This window comes from Caretta caretta, chromosome 3, assembly GCF_965140235.1.
Source record: "Caretta caretta isolate rCarCar2 chromosome 3, rCarCar1.hap1, whole genome shotgun sequence".
Lineage (NCBI taxonomy): Eukaryota > Metazoa > Chordata > Testudines > Cheloniidae > Caretta > Caretta caretta.
The window spans coordinates 101,585,355-101,613,322 of record NC_134208.1 but is presented as its reverse complement, the minus strand read 5'-3'; the positions used below and the strand labels follow the sequence as shown (position 1 = coordinate 101,613,322).

The 27,968-nt window shown below is 40.8% G+C and overlaps 1 long non-coding RNA gene across 1 annotated transcript; it reads right to left on the bottom strand.

Annotated features, from left to right (window-relative positions):
* Positions 1–626: 626 nt before the first annotated feature.
* On the bottom strand, positions 627–27,924 carry LOC125634169 (uncharacterized). The gene is made up of 3 exons (XR_007355815.2): positions 27,751–27,924; positions 16,172–16,261; positions 627–1,020 (listed from the first exon to the last, which is right to left on the bottom strand). It is a non-coding gene; the product is annotated as an uncharacterized LOC125634169 (long non-coding RNA).
* Positions 27,925–27,968: the final 44 nt, after the last annotated feature.

Sequence of the window (27,968 nt, the reverse complement as noted above, 5' to 3'; positions counted from 1 at the left end):
CAATCCTCAGTGCTCACACCAACTGGACGAGCAAAAGCACCCATGTTTTAGAGAGGCTCCACAAGTGTTTGCCTCAGTTTCCCCACACATGTTCACCATACATGTGAGGTCACACTGTGTGGAGGCTGCCAAAACAGCCATGTCCTGTTGCAGAGTTTGTGGAGCAGGTCCAGTCATGTTCGGGGCTAAATCTGGCCTGTTAGACCTGTGAGCCATCTGCTGATGGTACAACCACATTTGGGGGTCACAAACCACAGTTTGCGAACCCCTGGCCTAAAGGACTAGCAATTTTTTTGGCAGCTCAGGATGTCAAAGACTAAGGAGTACAGGTGATGTTAAAATATTAAAAAATAGGGAATTCAGATTCTAGCTCAACCAGAATCTTAGCAGGTACTGTCTGACCAGCCCTGATTCCAAATTATTATTATTATTCTCTTATTCTAATTTTTAATGTTATGTTATTCTCTTTTTTTAAAATCTTATAATAGTTTGTTCTACAAGTGTTTTGAACATGAAAATTGGAAAATGCTATCATTTACTCTTTTAAAGTAAAACTTGACTTCATGATAGGGTTTTACTTGTATTGTTAATTTCTATTTGTATTATGAATGATTGTTTCCAATGTCTTTCTTTTTTAAAAAAAATCCTTGAACTATTTTATTTTACAGGCATTTTTCCCAATATCTTTACAGTGCCAAAGGAAGCTAATTAAAGCAATCTGCACTTTCCGAGCATCTCAGATTGCAAACAGAGCTAATTTTAATTTCCAATCAAGGATCAACAGTTGCACTACTTCTGTGTTTCCATGGAAGCCCTTGCTATTTTCAGTGAGAGTTTTTTCATGCTTTGCAGATACTCATGTTGGCTCGCTCATTAGCATTGCAAAACCTCAGCAGTGCTGTATTTAGATAGAAGAACTCAAGGAGCAACCTTTAACAAAGAAATGTCTTGCACCAGTCTCATTCCATTTGAGGTTCAGGGTATGTTCCCCTCTTAGCTTGCTGAGTGTCTTTGTAAAATCTGGAAAAGAAAAAAAAGTAAATTGTAAAACCAAGTAACAACAGCCCTTTCTGCTAAACCTTTGAATCCTTCCAGTAAATACTATTTTGGGAAATGAGGCTTAATAAACATTATGTTTTGCAAAGCTGTACATGTTTATATATATCTGTTGATATGTGTATATCAATGACTTCATTGTTTATCAATGTGGAAAACTTAACCTATCCATGTATAAATGGGAAGCAGCTGAATTTGTTTATTCCTATTCCTTTCTCACGTGTGATCCCATGGGACTCAGGTTTTCTAATATGTTAGTTACAGTTTAAGATAACTTCACAATTTACATTGTATTTGTACAGATTAGGCCTGATTCTGCCAAAGGATCAGTGACCTTCATAGGAACAGACTCAGGTTTGTTGTCATTGTCACAATTTAAAACCTGGTTGAACTCTCAAAAGTGATTCTGACTCATGTTGAATTGTCTCTCAATTCTTTCATATAAAATTTCAGTTTACAAGTAAAATAAAAATATGTTTGTTTTTCTAGCTGTCAGCCAAATAAACTCCTCCTTGGATGTGAAAGGCAAGCTGTGTTCTTTCTGGCTCATGCGTCATCTTCATTAAACCTAACCCAAGGGGAGTGGATATTGTTGTAGATAAAGAGGGAGATTTTCAAAGGCACAATGGGCAGTGATTCACCTAATTTCTGGCAACAAAATAATGACAATGAAATCCAAGGAGGTTTAGGTAACTAACTGCCCTTTGTGCTTCTGAAAATCTTCCCCAATGTGCAAGTTACATACCAACAGCACATACTTTTTGGCCAAGCTTACTGGTCATGCACAAGGAAAAGATTACACAGATTGTTTTTCAGATAGATTTTTGCTGGGTTTGCAGTTAGAAAAAATATATTTTTACTTTAATGTGAGCAGATTTGATCTTTAAGTCAGTGAGAGACAACAGACATGGAACTCTGTGGTGCCATTTTTACAGAACCACTTTTCAGAAGAGAACCATACCGTACTATATCAATAAATAAATGAATGTAAAACAAGCACCTTCTCCCTTTTTCATGTGATTCTATAGTTATCTAGCAACTGTGGATAGTAAATCATGTCTTGATTCACTTCTGGATTCCACAGTTGTTTTCCTATTGCTGCTACCCCATTAAGCATGACAGTTTATCTTTATTCACGTAGGAGGTTTGAGTTTTAATGTCTTCAGATTCCTGGTGTATTTCATGGCAAATACTTCAATAAAGATGGATAAACTTTATTTCAAGTGAAATAAAACCCATTTGCCCATTATTAAAAGCAAGCCAAACCTTGCCTTAATTTCTAAAATGTTAGGAGAGGTTTTAAAAAATATTTCTGTATGCTTTTGTATTTCTGGGGATCAGATAGAGCTGGAAACAGACGTATCAAAATATCATTGGAAAAGCTCTTCTTGTGGTAGTTCCAGATGGGATCAGAAGCAGAAATACTGGAAATCTGGCAAGCAAGTCTTATTTGCACATGATTTCCAGCCTAACTTCGCAGCATTAGGAGGTTTGGCTCATTCAGATAAGGTTTGGATAAGAGTGTGAACTTGCTGATGCCTGTCTGGACGGAAAAGCCAGATCCTTTTAGGTTACCTGTCACTAAACTGAAAGTCAAAATGCACCAAAGGCCAGCCAAAAAGTCTAGATATGGAGTTAATATGGAACAGTTAATCCACTTTAAATTCACCTGCTACTTTATTTCCGATTAATTTTCATGTGTGGATAAACTCTATATCTTCAAATTATAAAACTATTCTAAAGTATCTAAGACTGCACAGTCAGCCAGATTGCTTCACTAAGCCAAGGCTGAGCACATTTGAAAATGCCACTCTATGGGTTTATTTACATGGGAAATTATTTTGGAATAGCTAAACCTGATTAATTAATATTCTTGATTAACTTCATGTGTGAATGCTCTTATTCTGGTATCAATTTATACTGCACTTATTCTGGTATAATCCACAGTCGATTAAGATAATTTGGAAAAAAGTACTCTTATATTGGAATAATAACATCCGCACATGGAACTAATCAGGAATCATTAATCAATCAGGACTAGTAATTCCGCAATAACTCCCTATGTAGACAAGCCCATGGAGTGGGATTTTCAAAAGAGCTCAATGTTGTCCTAACTCTGCTCCCAGTGAAGTCAATGGGAATGGACCCATTACGATTAACTTCAATGGAGTTGAGGTAAGCCAACACTGAGTAACTTTGAAAATCTGGCCCATAATTCTTATTACTTGCATTATTGTGGACAGGGCTGGTAGCGTTGCCTGTTATTAATGTTGCCCAACCCTTCCCATTCTAACACCCTGTTTGCAGTTGATTATAACCTTGCCAGACTTTACCATTTGGGCTGAAAATTTATACGTCAGATATCAGCCTCAGGTTGAATTGTTTTGGAAAGTTTCAGCCAAAATAGACCAGGTGTTCCTGAGAATGAGTGAAAAATGGATTGGACATAATAAAAAATTTCTGGGGGCCTTTTCTTTAAGAAGCTCTAGCATGCCCATGTCTTGAAGCAGGGACTTGAAATTTGGCAGGGAGGTGACCTGTGTGTCAGGAATGAGCCTTTTCTTGTTCCTGTGGAAAAACACACCCAACTTTAGCCAAGTTATAAGCCTTTGAAAAATCTCAGTTCACACATGCTCAGTAGGGAACTTCTCTATTAAATTCACCAAAGATTTCATCCTCACGGAGGCCTTGGCTTCACTAGAAAGAAAGTATAGCAAATAGTATACTGGGTTTACTGGTATAGCTATAACTAGAGGAGATGCATCTTATACCAGCAGAAGAGTTCTTTTGCCATTTGGCTTATACTAGTTCCCTGAACAAAATAAACTATACCATCAAAAGAATTTTTTTTTTGCCCATATTACTGTATATACACTAGGACTTTTGCCAGCATAGCTATGATGGTTGTGGAGAGGGGAGTTCACATACCTAACCACCATAGATCTGCTGGCAAAAATGTTAAATGTAGAGCAGGCCTGGCATGCTGCATCCCCTCACGGATCCTAGGATTGGCCAGACTGCACATGTGCCATCCCCACAGAGCAACTAAACACGCTCCAGCTCAGGGATTCAGGGGCAAAGCTGGACTTTCTCTGCAACTGCTACTTCTGGGATTGGACCAGCCACTGGAACTGAGAGCAAGGAGCCTGGCTTTCCTGGGCTCTCCCATGACCCCTTGTGATGGCACTCGGGCAGCCTGGCGGAGGAATGCAGAGGACACAAGAGCTGCTGAAAGAAAGACAATGCAGCTACTGCACTGACAATGAGATTTCCCCACTCCCTGCTGCAATCACTAAGAACTAGGCTAGGGGAGGAACCTCAGATGGTGATCTTGCAGAAGTAGCTGTGAGCGGCAGGTGATGGCAGAGAAAAGCAATAGCCAATGGCCGCAGAGAAAAATAGCAGCAGCTGTGAGCCAGTTGCAGCAGTGGCAGCAGCAACAGAGACAATGAGTCTCTGAACACTGGGTCTTTGCTAACCAAGGACAGCTAACTGTGAGTTGTGTGCAGCAGAGGGAAAGGGGAGTGGCGTGTTAAAGGAACATTTGTTCATGGGACTTTCACACTTCAGGGTGGGAAACTGAGGCAAAGGACACTGCTCAGCACACTGTGTGGTCGGTGTTTGCCCACAATCACATGCTTTGAAAGTGTGGTTGTGGTGTTTTCAAATTAATGCTGGGTCCCCTTTTAATGCTGGGTCCCCCTTTTGTTGTACACAGACTCAGTGCTTCTGAGGGGAAATATTGCCTCTTAGAGGTGCCCAGGGGTGAAGTTAAGTTTTTCCAGATTAGTGGGCAGGGGCTGTTCTGTATTTTTCAGAAGAACCCCTAGATATTGAACCCAGCCCTTATTGTTGCCAGCTCCACCTGGCAGAAAGCTTACACTGTGCTAAAAGACACATTCCAATGAGCTTTTCTTTTGTTATTCTGCTACTGTACGTGAGCTATTAAATTACGTAATTGATTTGGTCATTGAAGAGAAAGGCTAATGCAATAACAAGGTAAATCCTACATTTAGTTTGTCCCCAGACCCAATTTACTGCACTGCTCTCTGAACAGCATGAAAGGCTTTAACCCTATGGAAAGTCCTGCAGATGCAACTGACCCCCTTTCAGACTGATAAGGGGAGATCTCCATGCAGAAGTTCCCCACGACACTTGGATGATCACAGAGGCAATCTGGCCCATAGCTATGAGTAACTATTAAGCCTTTCTAGTCTTTGCCACCTTGCAAAATTTAATCCAAAAATGTGCTGTTTGTTTGTCCAGTGAAATCCTGTGTTTGTAGCTGGGATGATTTGCTGCATTTTGATACGGCAGCATGGCAAACAGCTTCAGAGTTCGATGAAGTCAAAAAAAGAAGTACATTGGCCTGTCCTTCACAACATACCGTAATCAGTGTCTGCAGAGATTTTTCTCAGGTGGCTCAGTTTCCCACATTGATTGCGATCCTTGAAAAAGTGCTTGCTGCAAACAACTGTCCAGATAATGCTGCAAATTCCAGCCTAATCAAAGAAACTGCCTATTCACTTGAACAACAATCACAGGCCTGGGAGACTCCAGCCTCCAACTGCAGTCATGCCTTGGCTCATTAGTCCCATGTGCCCCTGAAACTAAACTGTGAAAGGGGAGTTTAGCTCACAATGCACTGGGCAAAATCTGAATTAAATTCCAGCGTGGAACCAAAAATAGAACACTTTGAGACCTGTTTTGTCTTGGGAAAAAATGCCTGGACCCAAAAAAAAAAATGCTTTTGGTATTATTTAATGTATTTTTCAGTCTAAAAAGCTAGAGAATTTTGGCCTCAAGGAGTGCTAGCCTGTTACCTTAGAGACTGTTTCTTTTAGAGGCAGTGGAGTGGCAGAGGGCATGCCTTTGCTGCTTACCTTGGCAACCATGAATTGCTAAACGCTGTTCCCATGAATGCAAGCCTTTCACTGCCATTAGCAGTTGCCCACAGGTATAAACATTCTTTCATGAAAAGGTCCAGGGGAATGTACACTGCGTCGATGAAAATCAAGACGACAAACAAAAGCATATTATGCAACAGAACAGTTATGTAAAATTAGATTTTTAAACCAAGACGTGTCTTTAATTACATTGATCCTGGACGTGGTCAAATTTCCTGTTCCATTTATAGCCTCTATAGCCATACCAAGTGGTAGGGGAGGGGGCTGATGGAGAGCTTGACAGGATCTTCTTGTTTCTGTCATTGCAAAATGGAAGACCACTGAGTCTGTACTCGGAATAAATGTACTGGCCAGTTTCACAGGAAGATTCTCTCTTACTGGCCTTAGGCGCAACGGAAACAAGAGCAGAAGAGATCTGAGTGTCTGTGGAGAGTCACTAGCTCGCCCAGTTCAGAGGCATTCTTTATGGTCTTGCTAGGCAAACACTACAGGCAAAATTCTCAAAATATTTACCAGTACACAGGCCTTGTGCCAGAAAAACAAGGGATTTGTTGTGCCTTTCCTGTAAATGAGGCTGTTGTGAGTGGTGGAATAAGTTCTAAATTTAATTATTTTTTCCCCCATTTGTAAACTGAATTTTCACGCATTTCCATTGTGGCTTTTCTATTACAACTGGTGTTTGCTTTAAGCATTTGTGTAATTCCATGAGTACTGCAGTAATTGTAATTGCAAGACACTGCTCAATCCATGTTGTGTTGCATTCCTATACAGACAGAAATACAGGTGGAGATTTTAAAGCAAAAAGGGTAGCTATGCACTCCACTGTCACTGAATATCATTGGAATTTGGCCACCTCTCTTTTTTTGTGCCTTTGAAAACCTCCCCAGCAGCCTATAACTGTGTATACAGTAGTATCTTGCTAAAACATACTAATGACTTGGAGAGCCATTATAAATGATAGAATGTTGCTAATTAATGAATATGTGAATACAATACATAGGATAAAAGGCAGGGATAGTGCATCACAAACTGTACGAGTCTCATTTATTTTGTCAATTATGGTTTGGTTTTATTATTCATGATAAAACTCTGATTTATATTAAAATCTGTAATGTAGCATATTTTATCAAGAGAAAGAACTCTTAGGAATATTAGACCTTTCTATGGCACGTGCGATTACATCTTGTTGCGAGGAAGAGGAAAAGGCCACCGATGTTTTGTATGGATTGTAAAGGATGGTGTGAAGCAAAGCACAGAGCCGTGAAGTGTGGTCCTGATCCTCTCATACAAACATGGCAGGTTTTGTGCTACTCTACTGGTGTAAAGTTGCCCTGAAGCCAGCTGGAGAGGCCAGTGAAAGATTCCTCCTCCAGAGAGGAAATCTGTGGGTGGCACAGAGCCACCAGTATAGCCCCCGTGCCATCCCTCCTCCTAGCCCCCATCACAATGAGCATGGCTGCCAGAATGGCCCCTTGGGGGCTGTTGGCAGATGAATTACATTAGAGCAGCCTGAAGAAACCAGGCCAGTGCAGGATTGTAAGAAGCACAGCTCAGCTACAGGTCAGTATCTGAGCACACACACTCATCTCTCTCTGTATATAGATATATCAGCCTATCTATCTATATCCTCTTAAACATTCATATGGGAGAGGCAAGGTGATTAACCCTTTAAACACCACACAATACAGCATTCCCAGAGCCATACCTTTTGAAATCCCAGGGATGTGACAAGACCAGTCAAGTTATTTGTGTGATACAAATACTGGATTAATGCACTGTGTGTCCCACACTCATTCAAAGAGTTGAAGCATTGGCTAATGGTGAGGAAAATGGGAAATCCCAGAGACCCACCATAGCTTTTATATTTTTGCAGCTCAGCAAGGATCTCCTCTGAAAGCCAGTGGAGGAAAAATATCCCCCAACTTCCTGTGTGGACTTTTCTTCCTTCTTCTGCACCCTCCCTCCCCCCGCCCATCTCATTTTATTTATTAGATTAAAATGTTGTTTTTGAACATCTCAGACTCAGCCAATCGCTTTCCTCTGTGCATTAAAAGTTCAGGCAGCCTCAAATCAGTGACTTACATTTTGTCTAGCAAGTCGGTGCTCTGTGCAGTGGTCTAACCCCTTGGAAAATAATATGGAATTGGCCCAGAAAAGAGAAGCTCACCAATCCAACTCCAGTTTCCAGATTTCAAAACCCTTGACAGGCTTCATGAACAAGTTGGGGCTCAGAGCATGTAAACCCCTTCCTGCCAAACAAAACACACAGAGCACTTCAGCCTGTATAAGAAGCAGCAGCCACACACCAAGCAAGAGCTGAGAAGGCAGTCAATCAGGAGAGGAAAAACTGGCTGGCTGGCCATGCACTGAGTCTCCTGGATGTTTGTGGGGAGACCAGAGGTTAAGCAAAGAGGACTTGCAGAGTGAAAGAGCCTCCCAAACCTGACTGGGAACCTTTTGCTGGCTATAGGATCTAATAGATCTGACATGTTTTCCCCCTCAAAAGGGGAAATGTTACACTGATAGAAAAAACATTCACATATGTCTCTTTAAATATACTTTCCCCCTCCCCACAGTCCCAGACAAGTGGTTTTGAATTCTTAGCTTATAAGGTAATTAAATTTGTGTTTGACTTCACCCAAAAATAGAAAAACTGGCCTAGACAGAGCAAATAACAAAGCAAGCTTTTACTTTGGGAGGATTGACCAGTGTTCTTTGGATCTTACCCTTTTTTCCTTAGCGTCTCCCCCTCCCACCCCCAACTTCTTTATATTGAGATGACTTCTCCCCATTAATCCCCAGGGTTGGCACTATAGTGCTTTAAACTATAACACAACTGGAGACTTTCCCAGAGCCCTGTGAATGCCAAGTACTAATCCAGCAGTTTGTGCCACCTCAGTGGCATGCAGTCAACTCACTGTCAAATTATTTAGATATTTTTGGACAACAAAAGGACCTGTCCTTTTCTCTTGGTATATTGAGGGAACAATTTTTTTCATGCTAAACACAACAATTGTGTTTGTGATACCTTAGTCCACTTGAAAGTACTGGATCTCAGAGAGACAAGGTAGGTGAGGTAATATCTTTTATTGGACCAACTTCTGCTGGTGAGAGAGACAAGCTCTCGAGACTGACACAGCTACAACACCACTGCATACTGGATCTTAACAATTTGCAGAACGTTAACAAATTCACTTCACATCACAGTTTTACTGTGTTGTTTATTTTACTACTGTATTACTCATATATTTACCATGTTATATATATATCACTGGGCCTAGCAAAGTTTACTTCTGGGGTTATCCTAGCAAAATACGGTTCTTGATTCCTATTGTTCTGTTCCTAAATTATTTCTTCAAAGAAACGTAGTTTCTTAGTGCATCATTGGGAAACTCTGGATGCAGCCTTTGTTACGTGCATTTTACAGACAGGGTAACATTTTCAAAAGTGCCTTTGTGATGTAGGCACTAACTTTCCATGGGACTTTAAAAGTGTTTGTTTGAAAGTGTTACCCAAACTGTTCCGCTCTGTTGGATTCATCAGCATTGCCAGTGATTGTTGTGTTAACATTCCCTTTATTGTGAGGTTAAAATAGATCACTTTGGGTTTTCTTGCACTTTCCTCTGAAACATTAGCCACTGTTTGAAACAGGATACCAGACAAGATGGACCACAGGTCTGATCCAGTCTGACAATTCCTGTGTTCTCTCCTATTTTTTATATAGAGACATCTTGGCAAGCAGCAATGATGGAATGAAAAGGTGCATCTAAGTTTAGTGGCATTTGGGTAGATTATGCAATTTCTCAAAGGCACATGAGTGTGGAAGGGGGCTTTAGATATTAAGGGTCCCTTCCTAATGAATTCAGTGGCCACACTCCTGACTTCAGTGGGAACAAGATCAGGCCCCATATTTGTTCAAGCACTGAGCACCACCCAAACAAGACAAAAGACTTGCCTCCTTAAAATGCTAAATACCATAACCCTTCTGATATTGCCTTTAAAGTATCCATCACACTGTCATATCAGAACTGCAGCACTAGGCTTAAGATATCAGTCGTGCACAAGCTGCTAAAAAGTGTAAAGAGGGCTATGAGGATTCTTCAAATAAGTGTATTGGACATATTCCTGCTTCTGAGTCAGGATTAATTCCCTCAAGAGAGTACAGTGTGTATATCTACATACTCACCTTCCAATAAACACTCATTTTTCTGGCCATCCAGAAAACATCAATATTTTAAGGATTAAAGCCGTACTTCACATTTTGATCCCAAACACAGTGAACTCTACTCTCCAGTAAATCCATTATCAGCAGCATCAAAAGCAATCAGGAAAAAGAATGATATTCCTTTCCTTCTAAATTAAAACCACACCAAAAGAAAAGGAATCATATTGCTTTCCAGGTTTTGTTTGCCATGCTGGAGAAAGACGTATTTATGAGACAGCTCTATAACCCACAAAGATCCCAGTTTGGAAAACCTGAAAAGGCGATTTATGAGATTTGGGAGTCTAATATCGTGAAGCAATGCAGGTGTGAAATCCATTAGTCGGGACAGCTTTTGTGAAATACTGAGCAACTGAGTATTTGTGATAGATTAAGTTTAGCAGCTTCTTGGGCTCAAAATATGGAATGTGTAAAAGTTATTGTGCATATTACAAAAGAAGACCTTGAGTTCAGAGCATCAGAATCCATGTCTGACATTGCTTCTTGTTTTCCTGCATTACCTAACTACAAAAAAATGTTTTGAGAGCCTGGAGATTTCAGTCTAAAGTAGGTTGGATAGAAAGACATATACAAACAAAACAGGGAGAAGGGGTTGCAGAAAAAACACATTTAACCAAAAATATAAAGAATCCACAAGAATTCTTAAAGGGAGCAGATAGTTAAGAAACATCTTTTGTGGTTTTGCTATAGTCCTATGTTTAAGAAACTGATCAACAAAATGGATTATGAAGTCCTAAGTGCTCACATTGAGAAGGCCAAGGAGCTCTGGCATCTCCTCCAGGAAGCAGAAATAAAAGAAGTAAAAACAAACAGAAGGACTGGAGGATCTGTAAGCATCCACAGTCTGGCAGTTGAATTGGCAGCAGGTGAGTTTTCTTTGGAGGCTACTAATTTTGGAAATCAAAACCCCTGAAATTCCATTTCCCTTTTAAATGGACAGTACAGAACCAGGGACTCTTGCTCCATCTTCCCCAGAGGCTCCCTTTCACCTCCTTGACACTTCATAGTCTAGCACACAGTCCAATGGGTGTCACTGCTTCTTTACTGGCATGTAATAACAGTCACATAGAGCAGCAAAACATAAATCTGTGAAAAACTGACTCTCCTTGATGGGTTTATATCCTCCTGAATACATGCACAATATGACATGTTTTTTTGGGTATTCCAAAAGTGTCAGATATAAATCATATCTGGTGGCTAACAGGAAAAAAAATCAAGGTTATCATTCTACTACTGGCCTTTTTGATGGTTCTACTACTGGTCATTTATGCTATTGCTTCTCTGCTGAAAGAATAATCCCACTGTTTCAGTATTGCCAAAGGAATTTTCATTGCAGGAAACACACAAAATAAGGTCAAATGCTTTATCATTGTAGTTTTCCAGCATCTGTGTCAGGTCAGATTTGGGTGTGTTTAGCTAAATCCCTTGCATCTAGGTTGTAAATTCTCTGCATAATCAGCAGCTTCTCCATGACTTCAATCCCAGAGCCAGATTTATTTATTTAACAGCCTACTGGGAAGCTTCATGTTTAGCTAAAACAAAAACTCCTCACACTCTCCACAAAAGGAAATTTGTGTGGCTTGGTAAACAATTACAGTCTTTTTGTTTTAGATGATTAATATTTTCTGCTACATGTCCAGTTCAGCTTCCATCCTGCAGGCTTGTTTCTGTGTCCTACTGACTCATTGTACGTTATGATAAACCAGCATTAACTCTTTATAAAACATTATCCAGATCATAGGGCCGTGATTCTCTTTCAGTGAAACATGGAATTTGGGTTATTGCTGATTATGCACTATATGTATCTTATCACTTTTAAAACAAACTTTTTATTTTTGGATAATCTAAGCACTATACCCACATGTACAAACACTCTTTCCTTAATCTGTGTATTATATAATTTTTTTTAACATTAGCTTTAATAAAAAATTTAAAATTGAATGCACGGTAGTGAAATGCTGTTGTCAATGTTGTTGTCTTTATTGTCTGAATAAAGGGAAGCAGAACTGTGCTGTGCCAAATGAGGGGGTCACCCTCAGCTGAAAGGACCTCCTTAAGCCAGGGGCTCGAATGCCAGCCCCCTGTGAAAATGGAGAGGGGTGGGGACAGGTGGCGCATCAAGGAGGTGTGGACTCTCCATAAGGGTCCCCCATCTGGTTTAACCAGTTCCTCTCCACTGTTCAAAGATAGAGCTAAATGGGCTCCATTAGGAGTCTTTTGTTATTTTAAGTGCTTAAAAGAGCTGACAATCACTTGTGGTGGGACAGCGTCCCGGCCCAGTCTCAGAGCTGAAAAATCACTAAGATCTGGGTGGAGCCTCAAGAGACTGACCTGCAGAGGTCACAACAGAGAAGCAGATGGCAGAAGGTGACCAGTGGGTGGAACAGCACTGGTGAGGTGGTGAGCAGTGTGGAATGAGCAGCTGGAGGGCAGCCACCAGAGAGGAAAGGCGGGTGGCAGGGAGGCCAGCCAGAGCAAGTGCTCAGATGGTGGAGCAAGCCAGGTGCCTTCTTCTCTGAATGGAAGGTGAACTCACACAGATGCACCTCTGAACCCTAGGTCCTCACTGACCCAGGACAAGCACTGTGAGTGGGGTGTGAGGAGAGAATAGAGAGGGGCACAGGAAGGGAACTTTTGGCTGTAGAACTCAAGAGCATGAGGCAGAAGACACATTCTGGGGTGGGTGTCCTGCTCACAGTTTTATGAGTATGAATCCTGCTTGTGGCATTGCCATAATTAATGTCAGGTGACTTCTCTCCTTTCATTCAAAGTTTTATTTTCTACACTCAGACTCAGTGCTTGCGAGTGGGGAAGTATTGCCTCTCAGAAGCACCCAGGGATGGTGTGTAATTTTCCCAGGTTACTGGGTGGGGGATCAAGCCAGTTCTGTGTTATACTGCTGAAAAGGAACCCCCCAGATATTGAACCCAGCCCTGGTTGCTACCGGCTCCACCTGGCAGAAGAGTTACATACATGCCTCTCCAACCACAGGCTCTAGGGAGATTTCTCAGGCCTGCAGGGCTGCCATCAGAGCCTCAGCACTTTTGGCAATACCACAGCTGTAGGTTCCACAGCTATGAAACTGCCAATGGAGAGAACAGTCCTATACTGGCAAGCCACAAAGAAGACAATTCTTGGGCCCTCTCATTATACAGATTCACTTAAAATAGAGGATAGACTCATAGATACTAAGGTCAGAAGGGACCATTATGATCATCTAGTCTGACCTCCTGCACAACGCAGGCCACAGAATTTCACCCACCCACTCCTGCGAAAAACCTCTCACCTATGTCTGAGCTATTGAAGTCCTCATATCGTGGTTTAAAGATTTCAAGGAGCAGAGAGTCCTCCAGCAAGTGACCCGTGCCCCATGCTGCAGAGGAAGGCGAAAAACATGGATAGATCTCGTTCTGTCCCCAGGTTCCCATACTGGCATCCACCACCACAGTATCTGTGTGAGATCTGGCACCCATTAAAGTCAATGGGTATTTTGCCATGGACTTCAGTAGGACCAGGATTTCTCCATCTAAGTACTTACCAAAATGGGTGAATGTGTGATGGTACTCTGAAAAGAAAACTTGTGCAACAAAGTAAAGCCACATTTGTAAAGTAATTCTGCATACTAACATATCTTTCTATAGCCCACAGTTTCAAGAGAACAATGAAAAATGCATTCCTGCATCTATGGAGAAAAGCCACTTTTTCAAGTTAACTATTTGCTAGTTGGTACCTAAAGGTGTCAGTCTACATTATGAACAAATATTCTTCTAAACTATTTTTCCCTAAAATCACATCATTTTTAAATTTCAGGAGGCAAAAAGTATCAAAAAGTGGGAAAATCTTTATAATTATTATTTTCATTCATTTATCTTCAAAATATTGAAGGAAAAACTTGTTTTTAAAAATAAGTTGCTTTCAGGCTGACAAATGCATGTGACTAACACATAGAAATATATAACAGCCAGGTTAGAGGCTTCTGAATATTTTATCTAATGACATATCGCTAGCACATTTCTAATTAAACCATCACCATGGTATCTAGGCCTCACATGCTTATTACCACAGGGCACGCAAACTTTAAATATACTGATACAAATGAATCACAGTAAGAATTGTTGTTACTGTGTCAATCTCCCTCTTCAAATAGTCTTCATCTGAAAACACATTATCTTTCTATGTTACCTACTTATATGGGCTAGTTATTGCAGGAGCTGGGCACAGAATTAAACAGTTCTTATTTTGTGAGTTTCAGACTAATCGATAACTTTTTATTAACAAATATTGTGATAAATATTTTACTATTTATTTTGTACTCATTGGTTATATAGTGCCATTCTCAAGCACCAGAGTGTCATAAAAATCCATAGGGGGCCACGTTAATTATCACCAGAAGGCAGCCACTCCTGGGATAGAGGACAGCAAATATTTAACAGTAGACAGCAATGCTACATAACAGTTTGGAGCAGAACGTGAAGAAGAATACCATTTCCAATAAAAATGTCATGGGAATGTAGGTAGACAGAATGGAATTACTTTTATTGGAATTTGGCTATGACATTGAGTCTAACACTTCTCCTTTGAAAAGTACATTCATAAATACCAGAAGTATAATTCCTCCGATTTTCTTTAATAGAAAAACCCTGTGTTTTAATTAAGGGTTGGCAAGTTAGCATCAACAAAGTAAGAACTGACATGAATGTTTTTCAATCTAAATGCAAGCCAATCCTACACCAGAGATTTTTTGAGATTCAGAAAAAGTTCGGTGAACAGTTAGTGTGTGAGGAAAACAATAAGAGAATCAGAAGAATTGAATGTTTTGTTTTCATGTTTGCATATCTTGCTGCTTTCACCCATGACCAAAACTAGAAGGTATCTGAGGTATTTGTGACCCAGGAAATACCAGAAAGCCTATTCTCTTGGGATTTTCACCCACATTTTGAGAACAATGGTTTGGATAAACTTTGAAAAAAATCAAACCACTGAACATTGTGAGGTTTGTCCCTTACCTTTTGTAACAGAGTGCATTAAAACTATATTCATTGAATTATCATTGGCAATGTCCTGGAGCTCACTTCACTGAATCTCAGCATTACATTTCAGAATAGTCTTTAATCTCTGTGAGACCAGCTCTAATGCGCTGAGCCCCACCTACAATACACTGAACATTCTCAAACCCTCGGCTGTAATGGGAGTTGCAGGCACCCACACTCTTGCTATTAGTGAAGAGTAAACCATACATGTTTCAAAGGTTCAGTGTGGTTGAGATAAGCCCTCAAATGTCCAAAGACTGATCTGGAAATCTAGCAGGAAAAGGTTTTCTCTTGTGATTTTACATCCCTCTGACTTCAATGTATAAGTCTTTCCACATAAAATCATTAGCAAAGTCCTTAGCATTGAAGTGAAAAACCTGGCAAGAGCATCCTTTATCATGATACTCTGGTGGATTTTTTGCACATTTGAGCTTCTGGTCTTTTGTAGAAACCGGGAGCAACTTTTATCAACTTTTGCAAATCTCTAAAAGTTGGGTTTGAGTTCTAAACAAAGGTTTGGTGGAGGCTGGGTGTTTTGTTGTGAATGTATTTGTCCATCCCTGTGGCATAATAATAGGAATGGAGCTTTTAGGTTCTACCACAAAGCAAATAATAAATACTTGTAGTAAATGTGGTGCCTCAAGAATACGTGTTCCTGTTATCAATGCTCTAACGGATAATTCTACTTCAGGCTTCTGGTTGTGAAATGAAATTGAACATCCCTATTCTATCCTAGATGAGCAGTTGATGTGCTGCCTCAAGACACAGCGCACACCTAAACCAGGGCATTATATAACATAGACTGAAATCAACTTGGGGCAGGGACCCTGTCTCTCTCACAGCATGTAACACATCGGGGCCTCAAACCCGATGGGGTCCTCTGAGTCCCACTGTAACAGCTACCCTGTGCAGAACACTCGGCATCATAACAAATCTATTACTGATAATGCACCTACCTTAAAAGCACAGGTAGCTGAACAAAGCACAGCAGTGGGGATTGGTAAGCCATTCTGAGACAGCACATTCATTTCCTTGATTAGAGCTATCTGGCAGATGGAGAGAATGGTGTTAGTTGGTTCTGTAAGGGGTTGTATCCAGCTCTTTTTGCCCCCAATAAGGCGGGGGGGGGGGGGAGAGAAGTATTTAAGGTATGATCTGTGAGTGTTAGCAAGGAATAAGACTGGAGAGATGAACTTCAAATATATTATGTTAAATGTTGGGTTTTACTCCCGTAACAATGTCCCTTTAAATTCCATCTGAATGGAGTAATTTACAAGCACAACCCAGAGATTTAATGAAAGTAAGGATCTTTTTTATTCCAGGACATGTAAAGAAGCTTTACACATGCACACATATATACACACACACACACAACCCCTCTGAATATAACATTAAAAGAACTAAAGCTTTAATACAGTTGGATCAGCCAGGACCCCTGCTTTTATGTAAGGGAGGAAAAAGAACAAGAGTGAAAATAAAACCACTGGGTTCAACTCAGCCAAATCCTAAAAATAGACCTGCTTTCTTATGGAAAGAAATACAAAGTAAGAAAGTAAAAATACCCAGAAGATCTGAACTGTTTCTCAAAGTTGTCTGAATTTGGTGCCAAGCACACTGGGCAGCCTAGTATTTAAGAGGCCTCTCATGCCATTTTAGGATCTTTGCAGTTACTAGTGATTGAATACATCAGGCTGAGACGTAACTGTGGTATAAAACCTGATTGGTAATTGCAAGCTGTTCAGTCATTTTAACCTTTGCTTCATTGTTTACCTTTATGTGACTCAGTGTAGACTCCCACTGACTAACTTGTAAGGGGAAGATTCTGCCCTGTGTTCTTCAGGATGCTAAGCTGGAGCCCCCAGAATTTGACCTCAGCGTTTTCTGAGGGCTTTCAGGGTGCATATGATAGAGCAGTAGCTTTAGCACCTCTGTCTGTAGTTGCCCTCACCCACAACCAACCTTCATCTAAATGTGATTCCCCATCTGGATTCCCCAATGAGATCCTGGCCAGCTCTGCAGAGAGGTACAAGGTGGAAGGCAATTCCTCAGGCTTTGCAGGGGTTGGACTTACACTTGTAAAAAGTTTATTTTCCTATAATCTTTTGAGCCACTAGATAAAAAGCTCTCTCTCGCTGAAGTATGCACAGATTAGAGAGAGAGAGAGAGTTTGCATGTGAGTAAAAGGATTTTTTTTATTTCTAGGTCCAAAAACAATTTGGAGTGCTTCTTTTTATTGAAATGTCTTTCTCCCAGGGACACCAATTTATTATGGACAGATTCCAGTGTCCACAACTCTGACCCAAGCTTTTCCCCTCTTATGACAATCCATTCAGCAGCCACAAGATGCCTTTATATGTAATATATTTTTTCCCCTCACATCAACAGGGCTGGAGTCTCTGGTCAAACAACGTCATGAGTGAAGATTTTGTACATGCAAAACATGTCTGTCATATTGAAAGTAACAGAATGTTTCAAAGAATAAACAGGAAACCTGCTGAGACAAAACCCCCATAAGATAGCAAATAAAGTACAATCCATCCTTCACAAAGACTCTCTAGCTTGAGATCTACCGTTCTACCCCTGTTCACACTACAATACCTATTCTTGTTTTGATACCTGTCATAATTTCAGTTTCTCATCATCCCATTGAGACAGAATGGATTTGCATTTTCATAACTAATCCTCATAGGAACTATGTTAATGGGATAGTGGAAAGATAAAAATTGTATGTTTTTAAGTGTGTTATTATTAACCATTTAGATTTTTAAGATTAAAGGGTTTGAGAAATCTAACTTGCTCTTCCCTATCTATGCTGTTTGTTTACCTTTTGAGCAGCTTCATTGTCCAGACTGAGTGAAACACAAGCAGAAAATGAAGGAGCAGAAATGGAAAAAAAAATTAGATTTTCGCCCCCACCACAACGTTGTGGACTCATGAAAGAACTAGGCAGAAACATGGCCCCCTTACTAATTATTATATAATATTATTTTACACGGGGCACCTTTTTTACCCCAACCTATTCACACATTGTGCCAGTAAAATGCAGCCCCCTCTGGTGTGGAGTGTGGCAACCAACCAGAGCACGGCACTCTGCACAGTAGTAGAGGGTAGGGAAGTTTTGGCTATGGCCCCTATTCTTACAAAAACAGGGTTAAATGTTTAATGTCCATATAGAGACAGGACTTAGGTTTTTAATGAATCATCTGAGAGAGCCTGACACATAAAATTGCCTGGAACTCCACATAGTAACCTCAGAGGGATGAAGAGCTGAATCCACCTGACTAAACATTAAATTTGGGATTCAGAGGAGTCTAGCTATTTAAACCCTGCACATTAGATTATGTAGTAGGTATAAAATATGTATTAAATTACTCACAAGAGCTAGATTAATTGCTCATCTCTAACAGTTTGATAGGCAACTCTCTGCTCCATTGTGAATGGGGCCCAGAATCTCAGGTGGTGTAAATGGGCACAACTCCAGTGAAGTTGGAGCTATAGCAGTTTACATGTGATCTGAGGATCTGGCCCAGAGTTTTGTTTCCCAAACTAGTTCTTTTGTCCAGTCCTGAAGAATGAGCCATCTGATTACAATCCATGCGGTTGTGGTCTGTGTAGAGCAAGGTGAATGGTGGGAGAGGGGGGCAAGGGAAATTTGTGAGGTGGCAAAGCAAGTAGCTTTTTTAACGTAAAATGAGTCTTTCAGTTGCCAGGGTGGTGAGCTTCTAGCTGGACTGATAAATGCCAAAGGAGGGAAAGAAAAGTAGTAACATGATAAAACTCTGAAGGATCCTTTCATTACCAAACATAGGGTGCTTTCACTTCTGCTGCTTTTTATTTAGTGCTTTTGAAGGGCCACTTTCACTCTTCCTTCTTGCACCTCATTCTATTGAAAAAGAGAGCACTTAAATTAAAGGGCTAGATCTCGCCCAATTATGGAAAAAATCCACAGGAGTGGGCCAGGTGAGAAAAGTAAATGCCACAAGGTTTCCATCATGGAGTTGGGAAGTACCCTCCTTCCCAAGCCAAGTACTTCCTGTAAGAACATTAATTACTCTGCTGTCCATCCTCTCATGACCAGCTACCATTGGCTGGATCCCTGTACAACAGTAGTGGGCAGCCTGCAGCCCACGGGCCACATGTGGCCCATCAGGGTAATCCACTGGTGGACTGCCAGACAGTTTGTTTAAATTTCCACGGCCGCCCACAGCTTCCAGTGACCGTAGTTCGCCATTCCTGGCCAAGGGGAGCTGTGGGAAGCGGTGCGGGCTGCAGGGATGTGCTGGCCGCTGCTTCCCGCAGCTCCCATTGGCTGGGAACAGCGAATCGTGGCCACTGGAAGCTGCGTCGGACGTAAAAATGTAAACAAACTGTCTGGTGGCCTGCCAGCGGATTACCCTGATGGGCCACAGGTTGCCCACCATTGTACTAGAGACAGACAACATTTTAAAAAAATTCCACCAAAAAATGGCCTTTTATTTAAAAATAATCACAAAAAAACTTGTGGGTTTTTTTTTTAAATATTCACATTATTAACATTTTGTATCAGAATGATTGGAAACATTATTGAAACCATGGTTTTGATAACATTATAGACTAAAATGTCTATTAAAAACACATTAAAGAAAGTGAGGCCATTTCTAACATTATACAATGGAAAGAATTTTGAAATCATTTGCAACTTTTTTTCCAACCAGCCCTAGGTATTCGCTGTTCATAGTGTATATTTATCAAGTATATTTATTCAAAATGGCCTCAGTAATTAAGGCTTTTTCCCTCAGTGGTCAGCCCCTTTAAATTTAACCATTTGTAGAAGTATTTTTAAAGCCTTCTTATGACTTGCCCAACTGAAGAATGCCGTGGAGCTGTGCCAGGCATGGTTCTGATGCTGAGCCCAGGAGACTGAGTAAAGGAGTATTTTTAATTATAGAACTACCCCATCCACTTGTGACTATTAAAGTGCAGTTGACCCCACCAGCTGCCTAATCCTTCCTTTTAATTTCTCCATGGTCTGTGAAACATCCCCACTTCCAAGTCTCTCTGCTGGAGAAAGGCTCTTGCAGTGTCTATCTTTCTAGCTGCCTGAAAAACCCTTTTGCTGGCAATAAGATTGTACAGAAATCCTTTCATATATTACAGTATGTAGGCTTACTCATGACCTTGCAACAGTATGCTCCTACACTGGGTCAATTTCACTGACAAAGATTAAACTGCTACCTATGGTGTCCCGTGGCTGGATTTTCCGGCAGCCTTGTAGCTTCAAACAGAAGCTGGTATAAGTATTTGGTGTCCTGTAGCACTGTTCTTATGCAAGGACTCTCTTTTTCACAGACTCTGGACCATGGCAAGGAAAACATCTGCTTTTTATTTGAGCTGCTGTGAGAGTACTGTGTGCAGAGAAAATAGTGAGGCCCAAATGAGCTGAAAACCACTGCAATTCAAGCATGCTGTCTTCTGATCTGGTTACTATGACACAACAGGTCCCTCACTGATAGCCTCTGGATATAAAGGGGGTTTTGAAGCTATTTCCCTTTCTGCTGGATTAATTTGTACTAACACCTTAAAACTCACCCCAAATAACAATAGGGAAATTACAGTCTTTATGAACAACCTAGTACAACATGCAGTATATGTCCTCTGCATGGGAAGATAGCCCTATCTTGAATGGCGTAAAACTTATTTCTTTCTACACATCTGTGACTTAAAAAAAACCCCAACAGATAGTTATATTTATAGATTCCTTGGCCAATTCAATATGCCAGGGTTGAATTCCTTTGTGAAGTTCTTTGTCTGTGGCTCTTTCCTCTGCCAGTCATCTCATTCTGTTTCCAAAGCTTGGTCTGTCTGGTTAGTCTAGTCTGTTCTTACTAAGAACTCAACCATATCACAACCAGAGACTCACACAGTAGGCCACACAAAGAGACAGACACAAAGAGACTCCATCCCCCCTTGGTTCTTTCAAGCTTCTTTTGCTACACCCCTCCTGCCTTCAAGACCACTCTAACTGCTCCAGTGCTACAGAACCTTTCTTGTTTCTAGGCTGGGACCTTTAGAAGGCAACTTCTTCTTCTATAGTCCTCTCTTTCTGTCTTAGCCAAGCCCCATTCCTCTTTCAGGCTCCTTTCTTGCTACCTGACAATGAGCTTGTCACATAAAAGTTCCCAGTGTAATTTCTGTTCAGCTTTGCTTCTTCCCCTCCTCCTTTTCCACACACAACTGCTCGGACTGATTGGTTGGCAGAGGAAGGAAACCATCACATAAATTCTCTTCCCTCAGATAGGTTTAAAGGGATAGTCCTTAAACATAATGTGAACAGGAAAATAAGCAGTTCTGTCAGAAATGTTGAACCCACAATGTCCAAATTCTCAAAATGAACTCCTAGGCACTAAAGCAATGCTCTGTGAAGTTTGAAAGCTTGTCTCCTTGGTACTTAGCAAATGGTTTTTATGTGTGCATTCTGCTTTTTTTTCTGTCCAGGTTTTCATCTTGGAATTTAGATTAAATAAATTAGATTAATTCAATTACAGGTATTAGTTTAGTACTGTGTTGCTCATTCTATCATTCTCCAAACAAAAATGGTCATCGTATTTTCTGTAGATGTAAGCAAATAATCTGCAAAGACTAATTAAATAATATAGTCATGAAGAAGAATTGAACTCTCAAGACTATTACCTCTTATTCTGTACCATGTTTTGGAAGTTATACTATTTGTGCAAAACATTTTCTGAATACAGAACAAAAGGGATGTCATTTAATAGGTAGCGGATGCAGGCTATTGTGGATGTAGTGGATGCATAACTGATCAGACTTGAGGACATGGCTATTCTGAGACATGGTAATGAAGATGAGAATCTAGATATGATGGAAATTGTCTCTATATATTATAAATATTTCTAAGGTACTAATCACTGTCGTACCTAAGCACCAAGGGTATCCACAAGGGGCAGAATTTTGGGCTCAAAGATTGTGCTTACGCTAGCAGTTTTTGAGAAACATCTCATTGTTGCACTAGTATCAGTAAGTGTAACACAGTATTGTATAGATTGACTTTGAGCAGACTTAGACAACATGGCGGCAAAAGTACCAGGGGCTGGTTTACACTCGTGCTCCCATCATGGCTAGAACAGGTGGAGCTATGCTAATGCAATTGTGGGACAATTCCCCAAAGTTGACCATGGAGAGGAGACTAGCCCCACTGACTTCACTGGGCTACACTGAGTAACTGAGAGGAAAATCTGGTCCTAGATGAGTTAATCTGATACATCCACAGAAGTGATCTGGAACTCCAACAACCTGACCTTTGAGAAGGAAGGAAAAAGCAAGAGAATTAAGGGCCATGTTTCTACTTATAAATGGTCAATAAAGGATTAATAGAGGCAATAAGTATGTTACAGACATGAGTAATATGTGCTATAGATGCTTATGAGCACATCAGTACCAGTGGTTATATATGGATATAAGCCATTGTTATAAGCAACCTGTTGATCTACTGGACTCTATAACAACCCATAATAATCAAGGCCTTACTTGAATGGCAGGATGATTCTAAAACAAATTGCAGCTAAGTTGTGTACAAGCCATGGAAAATTGTGGAAAAGTAATAATGGACCTTATTATGTGCGGTAATAAAGTCCATTACTTTTCAGCAATTTTCCACTGTCGTCCACCCAGGGCGGAGAGTGGGGGAAGCCTGGATCAGACCATGGGCCTGGGGCTGATAGTGGGGGCTCCCTCTGTCAGCTGCCTGGAGCTGAAAGCAGCTCAGGACTGACAGTAGGCACTTCTGCTCTTAGCCCTGGGGCAGCTGCAGTTCCCACTTTCAGCCCCACGCACAGCAGGCTCCTTCTGTCAAAATTGCGGTGGAAGCCTAATATTGCAGAATCTTCAATTTCCACAATAACACAAGTTAAGCAGAGCCTCAATAATAACTGATTAGCTCTTTATTAAAAACATCTAGTAAGAATTTATGAACCTTTATAAAAAGGACCTTAATCTAAGGATGAACTAATTCAATTTAAGACCAGGCACCACTGACCTTTCCATCTCTAGTTTATGAGACTCCACAAAGTCCTACTGCTCAGTGGTGGCACTCAGCAAGAGGGTCCCTGGTATCACTTTTGTTAATACTATATACATCTGTACATGTAATTCCCTTTCAGAACAAATTGGGACTGGATCTTACGTACATATGTGATGGGGAAAGTGGAAGGGCAAAAGGAGCATGTATCCTAAAGGTGACACACTGTGTCTAAGTGGGCTGTTTAAGGAAGGATTTCACCTCTCAGATCTCCTCAGATCCTCTCAGATCTCCTCTTCAGGGTTGTATGTATAGCAAATAATCTGGCCCTTAATGATTGGATAAAATCATTAAAGACATTACCAGCCTTTAGTATCTAAATTCAGAAGAGTAAATTACAACGTTTAGCCCGTCTTCAACTCTAATAGGTTGCATGCTGTGGTCGAACCCTCCAACATCTGGGTTGTGAATATGATACTGCCAAAGTTTTAGTCTGCGGTTGCCAAATTGCTGAGTCCATGTGTGGCTCCACAGTTTGATCTCCATGGATCTCGACAGTCATTCCAGTTCAGAGAAATCACCAGACATATTTCAGCAGCATGAATCAGCAATTTGGAAGGGATCCTTTATATAAAACAATGAAACCTGACCATATATGGAATACAATCTTTAATGAAGTCAGTGAACTCCACTGAACATGACATTATTCTGGTGGTTACTACACAATATAGCTAACTGGCAACATTTCTACTCTCAGTGACAACAGTGTAAATCCAAACTAAGTCCATTTTCTTCAATGAGCACAGAATTTGTTCCACTGTGACTTTAATGTACATATATATACCAGCTTTTCTGCCTGTTTTTTCTGGAATCATAAAGTGCTCCTTATGGTAGACTTTGGAATTCTCCATACAGCCAGGGAGAACACGTCATAATAAAAGAAAGACTTCACTGGGATTGCAGGAATGTAGCAGAATTTAGTCCCTTATGTTTGAAAAACAAAAATATGTAATTTGACAATGAATTTATAGATCTCAATAGTAAAAAACCAAAATATTGTATTTTTACATATACCCACACACTGTGTAGTTAACGCCGTAATGGACTTTCCCACTCCCCTAAAAATTTATTCAGCAATGTAACCCTTTTTTCTATTTGTGGCTATTCAGTTACCATATCATGATTCCCTTCAATTTATTAATTGTTAAAATTTATTAGATTCTTTTTTCTATCACGCTGTGACACTCTTTACCCTAAAGCAACACCCCCATATTTACCATGATGATATAATTATGTTATGTTTTGTACAAAGTATGCCTTGAAAGGTATCATTCTAAAAGTCTTGATCTATTGAACATTAATATCCTCTTGGATGATATGTGCTGTCATTGTATCTGAAGTTCTGAATATTGACTATGTACCAGTATTTCAAATGTGTCTGCTCCTGGGGTGACACCCAGAAGGCAGTTTACATCCAATCTACCTAGCACATTGTGAATGAACCATTCAAGGTGATGGTCAATTAAGAAACACTATAGGCCATAGAAGAAGCTTATACACACCTGATGGGTTTTCCTATGGACATTTCAGCCAGTATATGAATAATAACTGCTATGGCTCATCAAAGCATGCAAGGGCATGTGACTAGATCATGTGATACTGGACTCCATCTTGTGCCAGTACTTTTCCACAAACTGGGCTAGGGACTTTGTTTTGAACAAAAACGTTTCCTTGACATAAAAGAAGCTATAAAAGGGGGAAGTGACATCATCACTTGGCCTCACTTCCCTCACAGCTCAACACCTGGAAACACCTTAGGTACAAAGTCTGAACTGGGGAGGTGATCCCAGGTAGGAAAGGAGGAATCCCAGCTTGTGTATGGAAGACTGGTGAACTGTTTGTGCCATCAGGGTGAGACACTGCTTGATTCAAATCCTGTCTAGTTTATAGAACTTAGATTGCAATTTTGTTTTATTTCTTAGGTAATCTACTTTGATTTATACACTTATTACTTATCATCACTTAAAATCTATCTTTCTGTAGTTAATAAATCTGGTTTCTATTTTTTTACCTCAAATGGTGTGTTGGTTGAAGTGCAAAGGGAAATCTGCTCAGGAACAAGGGCTGGTGCATTGTCCTCTTCACACTGAGGGAGGGGCAGACTGGGTAATAAACTTACACTGGTCAGGCTTCTGACCAAGGCAAGATGGTACAGCTCTGGGGTCCTAGGCTGGGGAGCTGTGGGGAATGGTTTGAACCCCTCTATTTTTGGTTCATGAATGGCTGGCGAAAGCATTCATGTAACTCAGCTGGGTGTGTCCCTGTCTGTAAATGGCTGTGTAAGCGCAGAACCTGGAGGGGTCTGCAGCTTGTCACAGCATCACAATATGAGAGGGAGCCAAGGCTGGTAAGACAGAGGGTTCAGCGGTACCCCAGTTCCAGGTTGCACCCTGGGGAAGTACATAACACACACTCTATAGAGTAAAACATTGGAACATTGGAACTTCCAGCTGTGTTTCTTAGTTCTGATTGGTGAGATAGAAACAACATCATCTGACCTATTCCCTGGTTGGCTGAGCAGAGGGTAGGAGTACCAGAGAAGATATAATATTCTGCTTACAGGAAGAATGAGTCTGATACAGATCGATGGATGATAAAGAACAAACCAAGGCAGAATAATTGCTGTTGCAGTTCAAGTTGAGCAGTTCACACAGCACCACAAAATAATGTTTTAGGAAAAGCTTCCTTTTTAATATAGGATGAGAGATAAACAGTCCTGTTCCCCATTCCCTCCTCCACACTGGTGATTGAACGAAGTGGAGATAGTGAGCTAAAAATCAAGCACATCTAGGTCAATTAGCATGGAAAGTCAATTCACTGAAGCCTGATGGATGTCTCTGGGAATCACACACTTCACAGCAAGCATCTGGCTGCAGTGCCACACTCTCAGCAACTCAAAGCAATTAAGCCATTATGTGGATCTTTAAGCTAATGATCATGGGGATTTGGTTAATTGTCTGCATGGGTCCTCCTTAGGGAGTATGTCAACTTTTTTATTTCTCCTATGGATTTTCTGTGCACTTAAGAACAATCCATTTTAGCTGTCATATTCAAAGCTTGAGAGTCTCATGGGAAAATTAATTTTCCTCTTTAAATATTTTAATATTAAATATTCTGCAGAAAAACTAAAATCTCCAGTGAAAAGAGTTAATTATGTTTATGCGGACCTAATTTTCAAAATCAAACTTAACCAATGTTCCCCCCAGACCAAAGCAGTTTAATATAATTAAGACTTAAATGTAGTTTCCATTTCAACATCCTATATCTCCACCTTTTTCAAATAAATTCCTTTTGGTTGTGATGTGGTTTCAGTGTTATCTATAGCTATAGCTAGCTAGCTCTGTGACATATGCTGATTAATCGAACAGGCCATCAAATCACACACTTGGGCCCTGATCTTGCACTGTACGGGGTTTGGGGATGGACCGCTATACCTGCATGCTGCCCGGCAGAGTGAGCACCATTCAGTGGGACTCCGTGCATGTGCAGAAGTTTGCTTTGCGCTTCTAGGGCCTCATTTTCCAAAGTGTTGAACACCCAGTGGCTCTCACTGACCTCATTAGGAGCTAGCGGTTGAGGGTTCGGTGCTTTGGAAAAGTCAGGCCACCTATTTAGGTGACTACATGTGGATTTAGGAGCCTCACTTCAGAATTCTATTTTTAAAACCATGCCCCTGTACCATAATTCATCTGTGAGGAAGGTGAATATTTTACAGCTAGCCAGACAAAAGCCTCATTGACACTTGCAGTGGCATTTAGGATACGTGTAGCTACACACCGCAGTGAAAGGCAGGCTGCGACCACACTTGTCACTGTGGTGTGTAGCTACATGTGGCTTTGGAAGGAGGAGGCAGCAGGGAAAGGCTCCGGCAGCATGACACTACACTGCTAAAAGCAGCAATGCCAACATGAGGGGCACTCCTTGGGTGTGTAAAGAGCCGTGTAGGCCACATATTCTAGGGGTTCAGGTGTGCAGGGCACTCTACACTCCTAAGCCATGCCTCACCATCTACACTGCTATTTATGCCTGTGCTAGCTGGGCTGAGGGAGTCAGGTGTGTTAAAGAACATGCTGAATTCCTGTTTGAAGTCAGTAAGGGAGCTACCATTAAGGGCAGGCACCTTCACCTGCCCACCTGGGTACAGCCACAGCAAAAGAGCTCATAGAAAGAGGGTAGGGGGCAGAGCCAAGGAAGAATTTTTAAGAAGGAAACTAAGATCAGGGAGCAGCGGTAACATTTTCTAAAGCACCTAAGTGTTTGAGGAGCCGAAGTCCCAGTAGGCCCCTAAGTCACTTTTGAAAATGGGACTTTGGCACCTTTGGGTGCATGGGCATAACATCATTGATTTCCACTGTCACACAGTTTATACTAGCTGAAGGATCTGACCCCAGAAGTTAAATTGTTTTGCAATCTGAATTAGTAACTTTAAAAGTGTGGTTTGCTTAAAAGAAAAACACTTACCTGATGAATGTCTCATGACCCTGGCAATCCCAGAGTAGAGGCAGCAGCTTTCAGATAACAAGATTTCAGAGACATGATCCCAGGCATCTTTCCCACTGTAGTGAAATGGCTTGAAATTATTATTTTATACCTCAGCTAAGGAAGAGGTTACAAAGGCACAGTGCAACATGCTGGTTAGGAGGACGGAGAAAGAAAGGAACTATTTTATTAACTTTCCT